Source organism: Psammomys obesus, unplaced genomic scaffold (genome assembly GCF_907164565.1).
Source record: "Psammomys obesus unplaced genomic scaffold, mPsaObe1.curated_primary_1811, whole genome shotgun sequence".
NCBI classification, from domain to species: domain Eukaryota; kingdom Metazoa; phylum Chordata; class Mammalia; order Rodentia; family Muridae; genus Psammomys; species Psammomys obesus.
In genome coordinates, this window is record NW_026592776.1 from 2,974,794 (window position 1) to 2,991,167 (window position 16,374).

Sequence of the window (16,374 nt, forward strand, 5' to 3'; positions counted from 1 at the left end):
ACAGCCATGCTGAGGCTGAGAAGCCCTGGCTAAGCCACTCCTTGACGGATGGAAGCGATGCACTTGGAAGGAGAGAACGCTGTGTTGCTCTTCCGTGACAACATAAAGCCACCCACACAGAGGAGAAACTGTGAGCGAGTGTCTAAAATAGACCTGCTAGGTGCCACATCACACTGGCGTCTGAAACTGTGCTGGCAAGAGACTGATTAGTGCATGCCTGTTTAAAACTTAAAGCTCTTTCTTTCACTTCTTGCAATTAGTATGTATCCAGCTGTTATTGTGAACACGAACAGGAGGAAAAACAGTTGTAAGACTGTTCTTTTATTACCAGTCCCTCTGTGGATGGGGTTACAGTTTTTAGCTGGTCCTGTAACTAGAGTGGATTTTTCTTTTTCCTCCACTTTTTTTTTTCCTGTGCTGTTGACATTTCTTGTTGCAAAGAATGACCAAATAGTTGTTTCTCAACTGACTGGCTAGTCTCGTTATACATCAGCCAGATGCCATATTTTCAGGATTTAAATGGTACAGCTGACCCCACCCCCTGTTCTTCTTCCCAGTGTGAATTTCTGGCCATGTTTCCTAAGCACAGTATGCATTATAGTCTCAAATCAAATAGAAGTATGCTTGTGGACTGGTGTTACCCATTTGCTTGCCATTGTTTCTCCCTAGGCTTTGGGTAGTTTCTGCTGCCATGCAACACTGCATAGGCTTTCTCTCCCAGCCAGGAGGGTCCATGTATTCACAAGGGATTTGAACTGGTAATCTAGATTTGGGGAACAAAGCTTACAATTAGCAAGTCCTTAAAGCGTTAGTCACATAAGTGGAAAGGAAGGCATTTGTAGACTGCAATTACCTTAAAAACCTCAGACCACAAATTTCTCTTGGTCATAAGGGAATTCCCTTCTGTCTTCAGATGGAAGCTCTGCTTTGATGAGGAAGGGCAATTCCAGTTCTAGGTGTTGAAGCAATGGGAGGCCCGGTTAAACAGGCCTTCCCCAACTGAGCCACACGTGGTATGTGGTCCATGCTATTCATTTCTCGGAGGAGGGGTTGAGCAGACATGGGGGAAGTGTGTATTGTGGGTGCTTGTGTGCATTGTGCTAGCATTGGAAAACTTGCCTGTTGAGATCCTTGCACAGAATATTTTTTTGTGCTGTGTTACTGTGGCAGGAACACTCTCTTTCTGTTTTCTCTTCCCAGCCTTTGACAGAAACTGGAATCCAATCCATTTTGGTACCTGCTGGCCAGGGATTCAGGGAAAAGAACTGGGCCCATTATTGTGGCCAGAGTAGGCCCAATGATTTAATTCAATATCCCTTCCCAAGTCAGAAGTTCGCAAATTTTCACATCAGCCTTTAGGGCTATTAGTCTGGAACTCCAGTTCCTTTTCTAAGGAATATGATCCCCGTGAGGATCATCAAGTGGGACACCAGCAAACTCTCCAGACACATAGTTTTTTTTTTTTTTTCTGCTCAGTTCAGCCCTATCTGTAGTCAGTGTCAGGTGTGCAGCCGTCACTGCTGTGTCCAGATAACCCACTTTCAGGGTTCAGCCGTGAAAGGTTTCCATCAGCTTTCGCCACTGACTTCATTTTCCATCTCTTCTCACAAATGTTTTGGACCAGCTAAGAGAAATATCAGCTTTTCATCTTTTGGGGTTTTGTGGTTTGTATAAAAAAAAAGAAAAAGAAAAAAAAACATGATTAGTCCTTGGGAATGTTGATATTTGCTAATACTTATGAAGAAGGCTTCAGCTGGCTTCAGTTCAGAACTGATTTTTTTTGTTTTTAAAGGAAGATCTCACAAAGGTCTGTATTTGGGGGCAGAAACCCCTTTGCATTGCAACTCTCATTTACCTAAAGAAAAGGAGGGATGAAGACTTAAAGAGGTTACACTTACTATCTTACCCAAGGAAGCCCTTGCCAGTAAATATAAAATTCAAAAATGTGGTCAAAATGTTTGTTTTTTTTTTTTTAAGGCTTAAAGGCAAAACTATCACAGTATAAGCATGAAGGTCTGCAATGCTGAAAACTCCAAACCAAAAATGGGGGGAGGGGACACAGAAAGGGAAGGAGGAAAGGAGGGAAAGAAGGGGAAAAGAAGAGGGGGGAAGGAATATTACTGAGAGAATGTGTCAATATCATCATTTTCATAACAGCATAATTAATAGAGCAGAAGGAAATGATTTAGACTCCATTTTACAAAAGAGGAAATTGAGGCTCAGAAGAGCCTTCTGCTTTCAGTTTTTAGGCATCAACAACTCAAAAATATGTACTTTGGGTTATTCTTAAATATTGGGTCTTAAGCCCAATGAAACCACAGGAATTTGGACTCTTTGGGGGCAAAAACCAGTATGAATTGGTGATGATTCTGAATTACAGATTCTTTTTCAATCATTCTAGAGATCATTCCATCTAACTGGAATGCTCAGAGCACTTGGCACAGCAGTTAAGGGGAGGCTTCAGGCTGAAGCGGATAGGTGCTGAGCCTGTAAAAACCAGACTTAAAAGCTGCTAAGCCGAAAACTCTTACAACAGGCAAAAAAGTGTTAGAGGTCATTCTGGCAGACTTTACTCCTCATTAAATAAAAAGGCAGTCTTCCCCAAGACTCACTTCCAGAAGGTCAAATAAGTGTTCTCTCACATCAGTGAGACAAAGCAGGGTGTGTTGGAAGTCATTGGTGGTGCCATCCTAAGAAATCTATCATTTGCTTAATTAACATATTGTTTAATTTGATATGAGTAGAGCATATAAATGCTCGAAAGAACTAATTCCCAAACATTGCAAATAATCCACCTGCCAGTGTTATAGACCTAGGGATTTCCAAGCCAAGTGAGATATTAGTTACGTGCTGCTAAGATTCTGAGTAATTCCAATTCAAAGGAGATGAACTGCTGGGGATTACCATATTAATTTAACTTGTAGGCGATCTCTCACTCAATTCTATTCTCTAAGCATGTGCAGACAAAACTAGGCTCCCTCTCCTGACAAAGATTGTGAAGGTCACCTGGAAACAGCCCCTCCTCTGCTAAATACTTTTCAAAGCTAAGATTTACTAGCCCAGGCAATTCATAACGTAATATATCCTTACTACATTAATAACGTCATGGGGTTTTCTTTATGGTCTTTTCAAACGCAGCCCTTCATTTTTCTCCAGGACACATTTCAGGGGATATAAAGAAGTAGCAGAGTGGGCAGACTGAAGTTCTAGGGAGTAGGAACTGAGTCTTATTAAGGTTTCTCAACCTCAGCAGTCTTGAACATCAGGGCTTGATGTCTTTCTGTTGTTGCGGAGGCAGGAGTAGGGAGAGGTGGCTTACAGGATATTCAGCAGTGTTTTTGACCTCTTGTCACAGGATTACAAAAAGCTCTCCAGACATTGTCAAATTGGAGAATAAAGTCAACTCCAATTTAGAACCTGTTTCCCCCCCCCCCTAGATAAGTGGTTCTCAACCCTCCTAATGCGGCCGTGACCCTTTAATACAGTTCCTTGTGTTGTGGTGACCCCCAGCCATAAAATTATTTTTATTGTTACTTCATAACTTTTTTTCTACTTGTTACGAACTATAATGTAAATATCTGATATGCATTATATCTGATACGTAATCCCTGTGAAAGGGTCATTCAACCCCTAAAAGGATTGTGACCCACAGGCTGAGAACTACTGCTCTAGAGACGGCCACCTGACCCGTAGTGGAGGCTCAAAACACCGTTACTGAAACCAAACAGAAAGACTGATACGGAGTTCTGTGTTCTGATGTCCCTCATATTTTCTGCTCTCCTACTGTGAGGCTGATCTAAACAGGACACTATTTCTTGGTAAAATTGTTTTCCTACCCAAAGAGTTGTCACTCAGCAACCATACTAGACATGAAGCTTCTCCTCAGCAAAGAACGCTCAGCAAGAGTACTCCCACTGGACAGAACAGTCCCTGCCAATCCTCACCAGAAAACTTATTATTTTACTCTCACCTTGAACCTAGAGGGACCCATTTTTCAAAACTCACCCTGTGTTTACCATTGATGTGTAACCCAGAAACTCATGAACTTTTCCAAGAAGTTGTTTGTTTTAATTTCCCTAAGTCTTTTTTTTGCTGTAATTCATCCACTAGTCTGTCTTTAATGGAAACAAAAGCCAAGTCTCCACTTTTTTTTTTTTTTTGGAGCTATAAGCACCATATTGTTTTGTAGCCCCTGTCTGTTAGATACAGAGTCCCATCTTCTCTCCTTTTCTTGGAATTTCTACCAAATAATACCATATCCAGATTGCCCTTACCCCAATTCCTCCAGCCACTATGTAGAATCAAGAACTCCAGGTAGGTGATGAAATGTTCTGAAGTTGATTGTGGTGATGGTTGTAAAACTCTGTGAAAATACTTTTAAAATCTTTGAATTGTATACTTTTAAATGGGTAAAATGCATGGTATGTTAATTATATCTCAATAAAATTATCATTTAAAAAATCAATAAAATAGCCCCAGACAGAAATTGAGAACTGATTATGGGTTTCAGCAAAGCCTCCTGGAACCACAGTTTTTCTTTCTTTGGTGAAAACACTTTAACATAGCTTCACATTTTGTGGGGGTCCAACAATCTTTAATTAACTATCTATTTTCTCACTTCTCTTTGGACTATACACATAAACTTAGCTTGGCATATCCTCCACCATACCTCATTTCTTGGAATCTGGAATCGTCTTGTCCAGGTGGTTTGCCCTAAACAGACCTTTACAGAGTTTCAGCTTGGGCCCCACCATGTATCGATCAGGATTAAAATTGCATGTGGCCACAGGTTTCCCAGTTGAATTGAAACATCATAAAGAAGAACTCTGTTAAAGAAGTTGTGAAGCAGCAGCCAGTCTTCTGTGGAGTCTCACCTTTCTTTTCCTCACCTTGTAAGGACTGCACATGTGATTGAGAAAAGTTACCTTGTGATAGTGGCATTGTACTTACCCTGACACTGAAGTTGTATGCCATCTTCTAGGCAATGTCTCTATCAGGGCTCATGGGCGTGCACATTTTTCTAATTTTTCTCAGCTTTTGCACAGTGATAAAAGAACCATTTTTGGCATATGAGTCCTAATGACTTACAGACTCAAAATTAGAAAAAAAAATATTAGGCAAGCAGGTTCCCGATCACCATTTCCTCCAGCTGAATGTAGCCTGGGACCTGTAATAACAATCAAAGGTCAAGTGCTGTCCCCACAACACAAAGAGCCCTATCCTGTACCAATTATGAGACATTAGCAACTCTCATCTAATAAGCAGTCACAATAGCAATTCACGGCATTGAAATGACTTCAAGTGCTCAAGAATTCATGCTTGGGTTGCCAGGGCCAGCATACAAGGTTAACAGTTTCTTGTTAGCCGGTGATGTTTTTCTTTTAAACACATCTTTATGATTTCAAGTACAGATATAAACCAGATAACAAGGTCTTGCCTGACAGAAGTCCTTGGGGGAATTGTATTAACACAGAGATAACATTATTTGGAAAGAGGGTATCAACTCTTCTTGAATGAATGGGTACTCCTGAGATACTTGACAGTGGGTGAGAACAGTCTATTTTCTTTGTGTGGCTGGGAAACGCTCTGCTCTAAGCAGTGGGAGAGCTAGATAATGCAGGGCTAATTCTTTAAGCTCTGAAACCTTTTATTGCAACTGTTTTCAATGGGAATCTTTTCAAAAATGAATTAACGTTTTGGCATGAGGAACCTTTCTTTGACTCAGCCATTGTTATGGACAGTGCAGTCTGGACTGGACTGAGAACACATCCATGCCTTCCAGGCTGCATGGGGCAGGGTATTGTCTTCAGGTGGTACTGGCTCTCTAACCCCAGTACCCACTCCTCTCTAGTGTTTCTCTTCTCTTATTTCTTTTCTTGTATGTGTGTGTGTTTATTGTATTTAAACTCTCTTCGCCTCTTCCCCCTTCTCAGCTTCCATGACAGCCATCACTAACCAACTGGCTCTGAGCCAGCAGTTGACCACATAATGAAATGGCCCTTGTTCCCTTGTGAGTGCCCCCTCTTCACTCTGCATGTGGAGGTTCTGTTGAGGCTCAGGGCCTCTCTCCCATTCCCCATCTCCCCACCCCTCCTTTCTCTGAGGTGGGCATGGGGAAGGACAGAACCTTCTATTTTACCGAGCCAGTATCTCTCCCTTAGGTGGTAAGACTCCTGACAGTAAGCCCACACAGTCAGGCTGAGCTCTGTGTCCTCAACTTTTGCTCCACAGTGCACAGTAGCTGGTTAAACCTCAAGAATTGCTGACCACAGCCCCTTCTCTACTTTCAAAGGTGTCACATAACTATATTGGCCTTGCCCTAGGCTCTGTCTGGCCTTTCTAATTTGGGCTTGTTCTGAATCCAGGTCAAAGGTATCTGTACAAGCACCAGATGAAGGGAATGCTGTACATTCATAGCTCATCCATTCTATTTAACATGAAGGTTAAAAATCAATAAAAAAGATCCAAATTATTGATGTTTCAATTAGTGGCTCACTGAATAAAGTCTCTGTCTTTCTTATCTCTTCTTTCTCTCTGTATTTGACTCTTCCTCCCTCTCTTTTATTCTCATTCTTTCCCTATTAAATTTTAGTATGTCACAGCCTCCCAACACTGCGTTGACTTAATTTTAAGAAAACGACAATAGTTACCTTGGGAGCCATGACTGTCTCTCAAGCAGGGCTGTGCCTTTCTGACCATATCTCTCATCTCATTCCTTTGCCCTCCTCAAATATTTTATCTCTGATGTTTTAGCTTTTCCTCTATTTTCTGTATCTCCTTCCACTGTAGGCACTATCCTAGACTCATCGTCACTCTCATACCGCATGTTCCCTTCAGGCGTGTTGGCACCAAGTAATATATGATGAAGCACACAACAGATCTTCAATGCAAGAGGTTTATTAGGTGGATATGAAGAGAGGGAGGGAACGGAGAGCAGGACATGATGGGGAGAAAGAGAAGGGGGGCGATAGAGAAAGGAACCAAGAGAGCAAGAGAAAAGAGGACCAAGAGAGAGACCACATGGACGGCTTGTCCCTTTAAGGGGCAAGATAACCACGCCTTCCAGGTGTGGCCACCTGGCTTGTGACACATGATGACATCATAAGTTGCTAGGCAACCCAGAAGCAGGTTTTGTTCCAAAATCCTAACAAGGTGATCTCATACACTCTTACATACCTCATAACTTTCACAACCTTCAACGTCTTGTGTATGCTCACTTCTAGGCTCTCTCCTACAGGCCTTCCAACCTTCTATTCACCAGGGTAGGACTTCATATTCATCATACCTAAGCTAGGCCCAACAGAGGCTTCCTCCCTTCACTTCCCAGATCAAACACTCATATGCTGTTTATTTTGCTATCACCTTCTTCCTGGTTGCCCAAGAGAAAACGTGGATCAGTTCACCATGATTTCTCTTTCATATACACTTCTTAGGCTCTTATTTTCCTTACTCAGACTCTTCAGTTTTCTTCAAATCTATAATTTCTTTCTTTCATACTGTTCTTGACCAAGCCCATACCATTCTTTGCCAAGACTGTTAAATTAACCTCAGAACTGAACAAGGGCAATGCCTCGACTCTTCCTGCCTCTTTCCTTTATACTGGCACCAGAATCACTCTGGTAATTGCTAATTCTTACCATGTGGTTGTGGTTGACTCTCTACCCGTACTTTGTGGCCTCATGTGTGGGCAGGCATTCTGAGGTCAGGCCCCAGCCCAGCTTTGTGTTCATGATTCTTGTCTTCCCTCATGAGTAAAGTCCAGGAACACAGAATGGCTAGGCACTTTAAGCGCATGTCTCTCACTCATGAGTGCCCTCCTCCGAACACTCCTTCCCACCTCCTTGATATGGCCACTTCCTAGGGGTGTAGTTCAAAATAATTCCTCCTCCAGAGAGCTTCTGTGAATATTTCAGCATAAGCTAAAAGCACCTTCACTCACTGTAACATGTGCGCAATGATATCACCTTTCCAAACTCTCTCAATTAAAAGGATGGTACCCTCTAGGGTGAAATTCACAATTATTGTATCTTTTGTGTCTGGGAGAGTATTGGAATTTAGTGGGCCCTTGATAAATGTGTATGTGCTCAACTGAACCCACAAAGAAAATCACAAATATTCCCCTCGTAGCAAAACAACACAGTATATGGAAATCCATTCATACAAAAGAGATACAAGACTGTGCTTCCTAAACAAAAGTCATTCTTCAAAAAGGTCTCCTGCATCTTTGTTGACTTCTTTGGAAAGGCTCTCTTGCAGCCCACACCCTGATCACACCTGTCTTAGCCATAGGAGGCTCCTTCAACTCTTGATCCTGATCTCTCCGTTTCTCATGTGCTGGGATTATAAGGGTGGATCACAACAGCCAGACTATTTCTTAATTCTTAAACAGGAATATACATAGAAAATAAAGCAAACAACAGTGGAAAATATCATCACTGGAATACAAAGAAAATGCTTGAATATTTGCCTTTTCAGAGTTTGTGTATTTTTAAAAATAAATTACATGCATGGACTTTAGAGTAAAAATTTATATTATAAAATATGCACAAAATCAAAAATTTGAAGGGACGAACCTGGTATTAAATAGGTTCAATATTATCTTTCTGTTCTCCAGTTCATCATCTTATGCATCACATGAGGTAATAATGAAATGAGAATATTCTAAATCTTTCAACCAGCTAAATGTAAATTTAAATCCTCATATAGAAGCAGGCATTCTTTTGCTTTGAAATATAGACAGTGCTGAAGCACAAGATGTTTCTGTATCAAAAGCCATTTCGCCTGCTACACCTGATAAAGAGGTGGCTGAGAGACCATGAGTAGGAATTAAGAGCACCAGTGTTATAGAAATCTGGATTTAATTATCACCTTTCCTCCTCTCTAGTTGAGTGACTTCATGCCAGTCATTTAATGTGTCTGCCTCCATTTCCTCATCTATACAACAGAAGTAATAAAATAACATTAAGGCTGTAGGTTAGTTTATCTGGGATATCAGAAACAGAGTACTCAACATATGAGCACACGATGTATGTTCAGCAAATTTGTTCATACTATATTATACTTTGTTTATACACAGTAATAGTAGGCAAGGCCAAGAATAACCAGTCAAATCTATGGTTTTCAAAAGGTTTTTATTCTGGCCAGTAGACTGTTAGATTCCCCTTGGCTCCAACAATGTGGCTTTCCAGCCCGAGTCTTTCATGCCTCCCTTCAGATAACTAGTAGTTGATCCCGTGTAAATGTCATTCTACTGTCTTTCTTTTTTTTTTTTCTTTATTAATTACACTTTATTCACTTTGTATTCCCCCTGTGGTCCCCTTCTTCCTCCTTTTCCACTCCTTCCTTCCTCCACCCTCTGCATGCATGCCCCTCCCCACGTCCACTGATAGGGGAGGACTTCTTTTCCTTCCTTCTTATCCTAGTCAATTAGGTCTCATCAGGAATGGGTGCATTGCCTTTTCTGTGGCCTGGTAATGCTGCTTCCCCCTCAGGGGGAGGTAATTAAAGAGCAGGCCAATCAGTTCATGTCAGAGACAGTCCCTGTTCCCATTACAATGGAACCCACTTGGATACTGAACTGCCATGGGCTACATCTGTGCAGGGGTCTTAGGTTATCTCCATGCACAGTCCTTGGTTGGAGTATGAGTCTCAGGAAAGACCCCTGTGCTAGATTTTTTGGTTCTGTTGTTCTCCTTGTGGAGTTCCTGTCCTCTCCAGATCTTACTGTTTCCCACTTCTTTCCTAAGATTCCCTGCACTCTTCCCAAAGGTTGCCCATAAGTCTCAGCATCTGCTTTGATAGTCTGCAGGGCAGAGCCTTTCAGAGGTCCTCTGTGTCAGGCTCCTGACTTGTTCCCTCTTTTCTCTTTCTTCTGATGTCCATCCTCTTTGCGTTTCAGGATAGGAATTGAGCATTTTAGCAAGAGTCCTCCCTCTTGATTAGTTTCTTTAGGTGTACAGATTTTAGTAGGTTTATCCTATATTATATGTCTATATGAGTGAGTATATGCCGTGTGCATCTTTCTGCTTCTGGGATAGCTTGTTGGCCTGAGGGCGAGATTGATCATTGGGTCATCAAAAGGAAAATGAACTAACTGGAAAAGGAGGGGGGAAAAGCATGGTTTGAACGAAACCCATTGGGCATGCATGGTATCAGTATGCTCTTCCTCACTGGAACTGGTGAGATAACCGTGTGGACCAGGACTGTAAGTACGAAGCGTGTTCCAGCCACAGCTTGTTTACACAGTTTGTTTACAGTGAGTAGATCCCAATCAGGGGTAGTACCTTCTGGCCTCCAAAGCCAGGGACAGGACCTTGTCCACAGGCTATTGACTACCTCAGGGCCTGTTTCAGTGTCTCTCCATCCCTAAGTACAGCACTCTGGAGACACTGGGATGCTCCTTGCTCTCAGAAGCCTGCAGTCTAGAAAGTAAAGCTCCCTGGAAGCTTCCCCGGAAGCAGACATATATACAGAGCTCCCTTTCAACAAACCTATCTTAGAAGGATATGGTATCGTAACATATAAAAAGTTATTAGAACTAGACATGAAATTAGCTTTTCAGGGGAGAGAGGTATTTCTTGCTTGCTTTCTTCTTCTTCTTCAATGAGGGAACAGTTTAAACACAACTCTCTCCTATGGGTACTTTCACAGGAACACATGTGCTCTGTAAATGGAGGAGGTGACTGTATCTGAAGAAACTACAAAAACGTTTGTGAGGTGAGCGTTGTTCGTCCTGTTTAAGAGGTGCCAACCTCTCCACCACGGAAAAAGAAGGCCCCTTTACAGCAAAGGAATTCTCCAAAAGTCACAACAGCCACTATTCCAGGAGCCAGGGAGCTTCATCTGCGCTGGCAGACAGTGCCCTCTGCTGGTCGAACTCAGCAACAGCCACAGGAAACTTTCCAGTTTAGTGGTCCTGATACAGATACGTGATCCCCTGAAAGAAACTTATCTGTCTTAAGATAACCCAGTCAGACAGAATATCCCAGAGTTCAGCAAGTAAGTCCTTCGCCCATTATTAAAATAAAGCCAGACCCACCATGCCTTGGAGGCAGGCTTTCAGGCTTGTAACTGTAATGCTTTCTCTCCTGGGATTGAAGTAAAAGCTAGGGGACACCTCATACTGTGGTGCTTAGCCCTCCAGACAGGGCCTCCAGGTTTTTCAGGCCAGGGAAGCAGGGCCAAGAGAAGGCATAGGCATCTGGGAATCCACCAATGAGTGCAGGGATGGTAGACTCCTGCTGCCCTGAGTGGAATAGCTGGGCATCAGAGCTAAAAAGCTCGAGGGACAGTCACAGTCAGCATGGCCAAGAGCTGCCTTTCGGTCACTTTCTGCTGCAAAACAGCATCTGTGCCTCAAAGCGCTCCACGTTGACAGCAGCCAGGCAAGTCCCAACAAAGCCAGTTCCCTGATGCTGAGGTGGGCAAGCTTGAAGAGGCTTGAACAGGTCAGAAGAGGGTGCAGTGTCTTTTCAATTGTGCGGGCAGCTTTGTTGGCCACAGTTTGCACCAGGGCTGTGGTTCCACAGAGCCCTGTTCCCACCAACCACAGGTGCAGAGCTGCCACCGCTTCTGTCCCCCAAAATACCACAGCAGACCTGAACAAGGTGGCAACTCACATTTTATTCCTGTTCTAAAGGCAAGAGGCAGAGGGATCATGCGGAGTTTGGGACCAACATGGGCCACACAGAGAGACCCTGGTGCGAAAACCACCACACCAACCAACAACAACCCCCTGAGGGGGGTTGATTATGCTAGGCACTAAGAGTCACCACCTGCAGTGTAGCCCTTGATCAGACACTGTGAAGCCCCCAGGTAAATTAACAGCCACTGCACCTGCCCACAAACACCCCCCTCACCAGTGCTCTCTCTGCTTTGCTGCCTTGCTGGGTCTGTGGCGTTTTCTATTTGAGGAGTTTGGGATTTGGGGTTTCAGTTTTGATTTTGTTGTTTGGATTTTTGCTTTATTTCACTTTAGGTTTTGTTGGTGGGTTTTGAGGCGAAGGGATGGGCCGAAGGGCCTATGAAGACCTGTATTTGAGGTAAAGAGGGAATTGGGGGGCGGGGCAGGGGGGCGGGGCAAGATGGCGGCTCCAGGAGGACTCTCATTCTGAGCAGCAGCACAGCAGGATTGGCACAGTGACCAGCAATCAGAACTTGAGGCCATATAATACAAGTGATTGTGTATCCCAGGTGAGAGGATACCCCATGGTGGGGGATTCAATCAGCTGTAACTCACCCGGCTAAACCGAGAAAGAGATCCCCATTCCGCCAGGCACTTGGTCGCCAGCCCAGAGCTACACGCCAGCGTGATCTGGTCACTGTTCCAGACTGAACTGTGGGCCCACAACACCACAGACTGGATTTTCCAGTCGAGAGATAACCCCACGGAGCAGGAAACGATTGGGACCGACCTTAGGTCACCCAGACATCCCCTGGAAAAGACTCGTGTTCCACAGGCCCCCCAGGAGCCAGCCCGGAGCCAGAGCCAGGGAACTCAGGCTCCTGAACAGAGCCCTACCTGTGCACCTGATTCGCCCCCTCAGATAGAACTGTGAGCCCCAGGGCACCAGAGATTGAGTTTCACTGTCGGGTGCAAACCCACAGGTAGGGAAACGGCTGGTCTGATCTCAGAGCACTCAGCTGATACCACCACCCCGAAAAGGTCTTGGGAAAATTACCCAGTTTAGGCAGATGCCCAGGCTCCCAAAGGCCAGAAAGGCAGAGACACAGGCAGGAGTCTGTGCCTGTGGGTTCTACTCGCCACCCCAGACAGAACGGCAGTCCCCAAAGCAAAGACTGCGTGTCCCTGGCAGGAGGAAACCCCACAGCGGGGGAGATCATCAGGTCTAACGCTCAGGACACCCAGCACCAAAAGACTTTCTGGATTCACGCAGACTCTAGGCTCTAGCTTTGTAATGTAGGCAGGAGCGCTGTGCTCAGCCGCCATTATTGAGTTCCCCTAGGGCAGTGGGGCACACAGCTGCATCCTCAGACCTACAAAAGCCAGAGAGCCATTACAGCAGCCCTCAGATACTGTGCCAAGGATCAACCAGTTATCCCTAGCTAGACTGACAAAACTGTGGGAATCCCTGGTCCTTCAAGAGGGCTGCACCCACAGCGTCCGGACCAGAGCAGTGCCCGCAGCCAACATCCCAGACAGGGACACACAGCTTCCGGTCCAGACTGAGGCACCCAGCCTTCAGACCAGACTGGAGCCCTCAGTTACCAGCCTCCAGACCAGAGCGGCACCCCCAGGCGCCAACTCAACCTAGGTGCACATTCTCCAGTCCCAGAGTGGAGCACTGGCCCAGAGACTTGCTGGGTGCTCCTCTCACTTTCCCAGACAAATCTTTGTGCCCCATCATAACAGACTGAGTTTTCCTGTTGGGAGAAAACACCACAGCTAGGGAATCAGCAGGTTCTTCAAGAGGACTGTACCTGGAAAACTGTAACAACAGCAGCAGCTCACTAAATTTATAACAAGAAACCCAGCAGTGGGGCAGCTGTCTTGAGAACTTCTATGGGTAAGAGGAGACCCCCCCCCCCTGCCTAACATAGACCACAGCTACTACTCAGGTCTATACAGCTGAGGTGAGCAGTGGCAAATCCTGAGAAACACTGGCCATACAGTGACCATACCCAAAAAGCAGAGGAGGACTCCTTCAGGAAAAATCATCTTCCGGCCAAGGGGATACCCCCATCCTCAGGACTCCAGGAAGCACAGAAACTAACAGCCAACACCTAAATCAGCCCAATGGGTAGAGGTCAGCGTAAAAGCTCAACCAACAAAAGACAGAGCAATATGGCATCTCCAGAACCCAGCCATCCAGGGGCAAACAGCCCTGGACAATGCAGCATAATAGAAAATCTAGAAGATGACCTTACATCTATGATGATGAAGAGGATAATAGAAGAAACAAATAAAATACGTAAAGAATTAGAGGAAGATAAAACCAAACAGATCATGGCTATCCGTAAAGAAATGGAGGAAGATAAAGACAAGCAGATTATGGCCATCCGTGAAGAAATACAGGAAGATGCAGCCAAACAGCTTGTGGCCTTCAGAGAAGAAATAATTAAATCACTGAAAGAAATCAAAGAGACAGAGTTGAAGGAACTAAAAGAAAAAGAGGAAAATACAAGCAGACAGGTGAAGGAAGTAAACAAAACAACTCAAGACCTGAAGATAGAATTGGAAAAAATAAAGAAAACACAAATGGAGGAAATAATGGAGAGGAAGAATTTAGGAAAGAAAACAACTACAGAGGTAAGCATAACCAACCGACTACAAGAAATGGAAGAAAGAATCTCAGGTGTAGAAGATACAATGGAAGAAATCGATGTATCTGTCAAAGAAAATGTTAAATCCAAACAATTCCTGACACAGACCGTCCAAGAAATCAGGAGAGATCTGACCACCAAGGTTGACTGTCACCTCCTCCTCCTCTAGAATCAGACAACACTGATGACTCCTAAAGCAGCTTCTCACCTGCTTTGTTTCTGGAGGGGAAGCATAGCCTACTCGGCTTCCTGGCCGTGGATCTGACCTCCTAGGTGGGACAGTCTTCACTGTCCCTACCCTTTCAAATCCCCCCACGTGAAAACTTCACGGAATTTCGGCCTCTTATCAGGCCCAGACATTCTGATCCCTAACCAGGGATTCAGCAGCCCCAAATCCAGATAGCAAGTAGTACGCACTTCTGATACCTTTGTGTATCCTTAACCTAAATATTTCCATCCTGAGAAAGAAAATATGAAAGGTAGTCATTAAAAAAATCTCTGCCCAAATCCTACACAAACGCCACTGCAAAAAGGTAAGCATGTCAGACCTCAGACAATCCTCAGCTTATTCTTTCATCATGAAAGATAGAGGATGGCATCAATGGATTTCTTTGTTTACTTACTGGAATCAATGCCCCAACCTATACTAACTTCAGAGGACAAGTACCTGCTCCCTTCTTCCAAAAACCAATCTCAAGGAGAATATGAGGCGTGTGCGTCCTAGGTACTACACAAATTTACTATCAGCTCCTGCTTCCTGAGAGCTTTCTGCCTATCTTAGTTACTATTTAATTGCTGTAAAGAGACAGTATGACCAAAGCAACTGTTATAAAAGGAAGCGATTGAATGGGGACTTGTGCAGATTTATAGCGTTAGTTCATTATTCTGGTAAGAAGGACACAGTCACGGTGCTAGAGCGGTAGCTGAGAGCTTTAGGTCTTATTCCACAGGTAACAGACAGAGAGAGAGTGAGAGAGAGAGAAACCCTGGGCCCAGTATAGGTGTTTGAAAGCCCAAAGTCCACTCCCAGTGATGCACCTCCTCCACAAAGCCACACCTCCTAATCCTTTCCAAACAGTTCATCACCTGGGGACTCCACATACAAATATAAGAGCCTATGCGGGCCATTTTTATCAAAACTGCCACATTCCACTCCTTGGCCTCCATAGGCTTGTAGCCATATCATAACGCAAAATGTAATTAGTTCCATTTGAAACCACGGCGTAGTCTTTCACGTTCTCAACACTGTTTACAAATCTAAAGTCCAAAGTCTCTTCTGAGACTCAAGACAATCTTTTAACTGTAACCCCCTATAAAATCAAAGGTAGAAAGGAGATCACATACTTCCAACATGCAATGACACAGAATATACATTCCCAGTCCAAAAAGGAGAAAAGGGAACATAGTGAAGAAATACTGCACCAAAGCAAGACCAGAACCCAGCAAGGCAATCTTCAAATTCTTTATCTACATGCTTGATATCAAAGCACTTTCCTGGTCTCCAACTCCTTTCACCTTTGTTAAATGTGACTTAGTTCTCTCTTTGTCTGATTCTACACCCCATTAGCATCTTTCCTGGGAAGGTATCCCATGACTCTGCCATCTCCAATGTCTTAGGGTCTCCAGTGTAATCCAAGTTTCACATTTACAGCTTCATACAATGGCCTCTCTGTGCTTCCATGAAGGTACTGATTGCCCTGCTAAATATCGTTCTTCAGTGGCTTCCCTTAAATGTGGAGAAGTAGTTCACAACCTCTTTCCTGTATCCTTCATGACTCTAAATTCAGAATCATATGACCCAAGCTGCCAAGCTCTACTTTCTGGGGTTGGAGACTGGGCCCCTCCTTGATTTGCATGTGCTAGACCAATGGTTATATATCATGCACCAAGGGATGTGTCAATCTGCTTAAATAAGGACAACACATCTGATCCAGCACTTGCAATCAGAGTGACTATTTAATTTTTCAACAGTCAACTGTCATTCTCCATAATCTATCTTCTGCACTGGTCAGATAAGAGAAATTCCAACATACTTCTTTACAGATCTGGCAAAAGCAACCCTTTACTTCATGTAGAAAAATAAAAGATCCA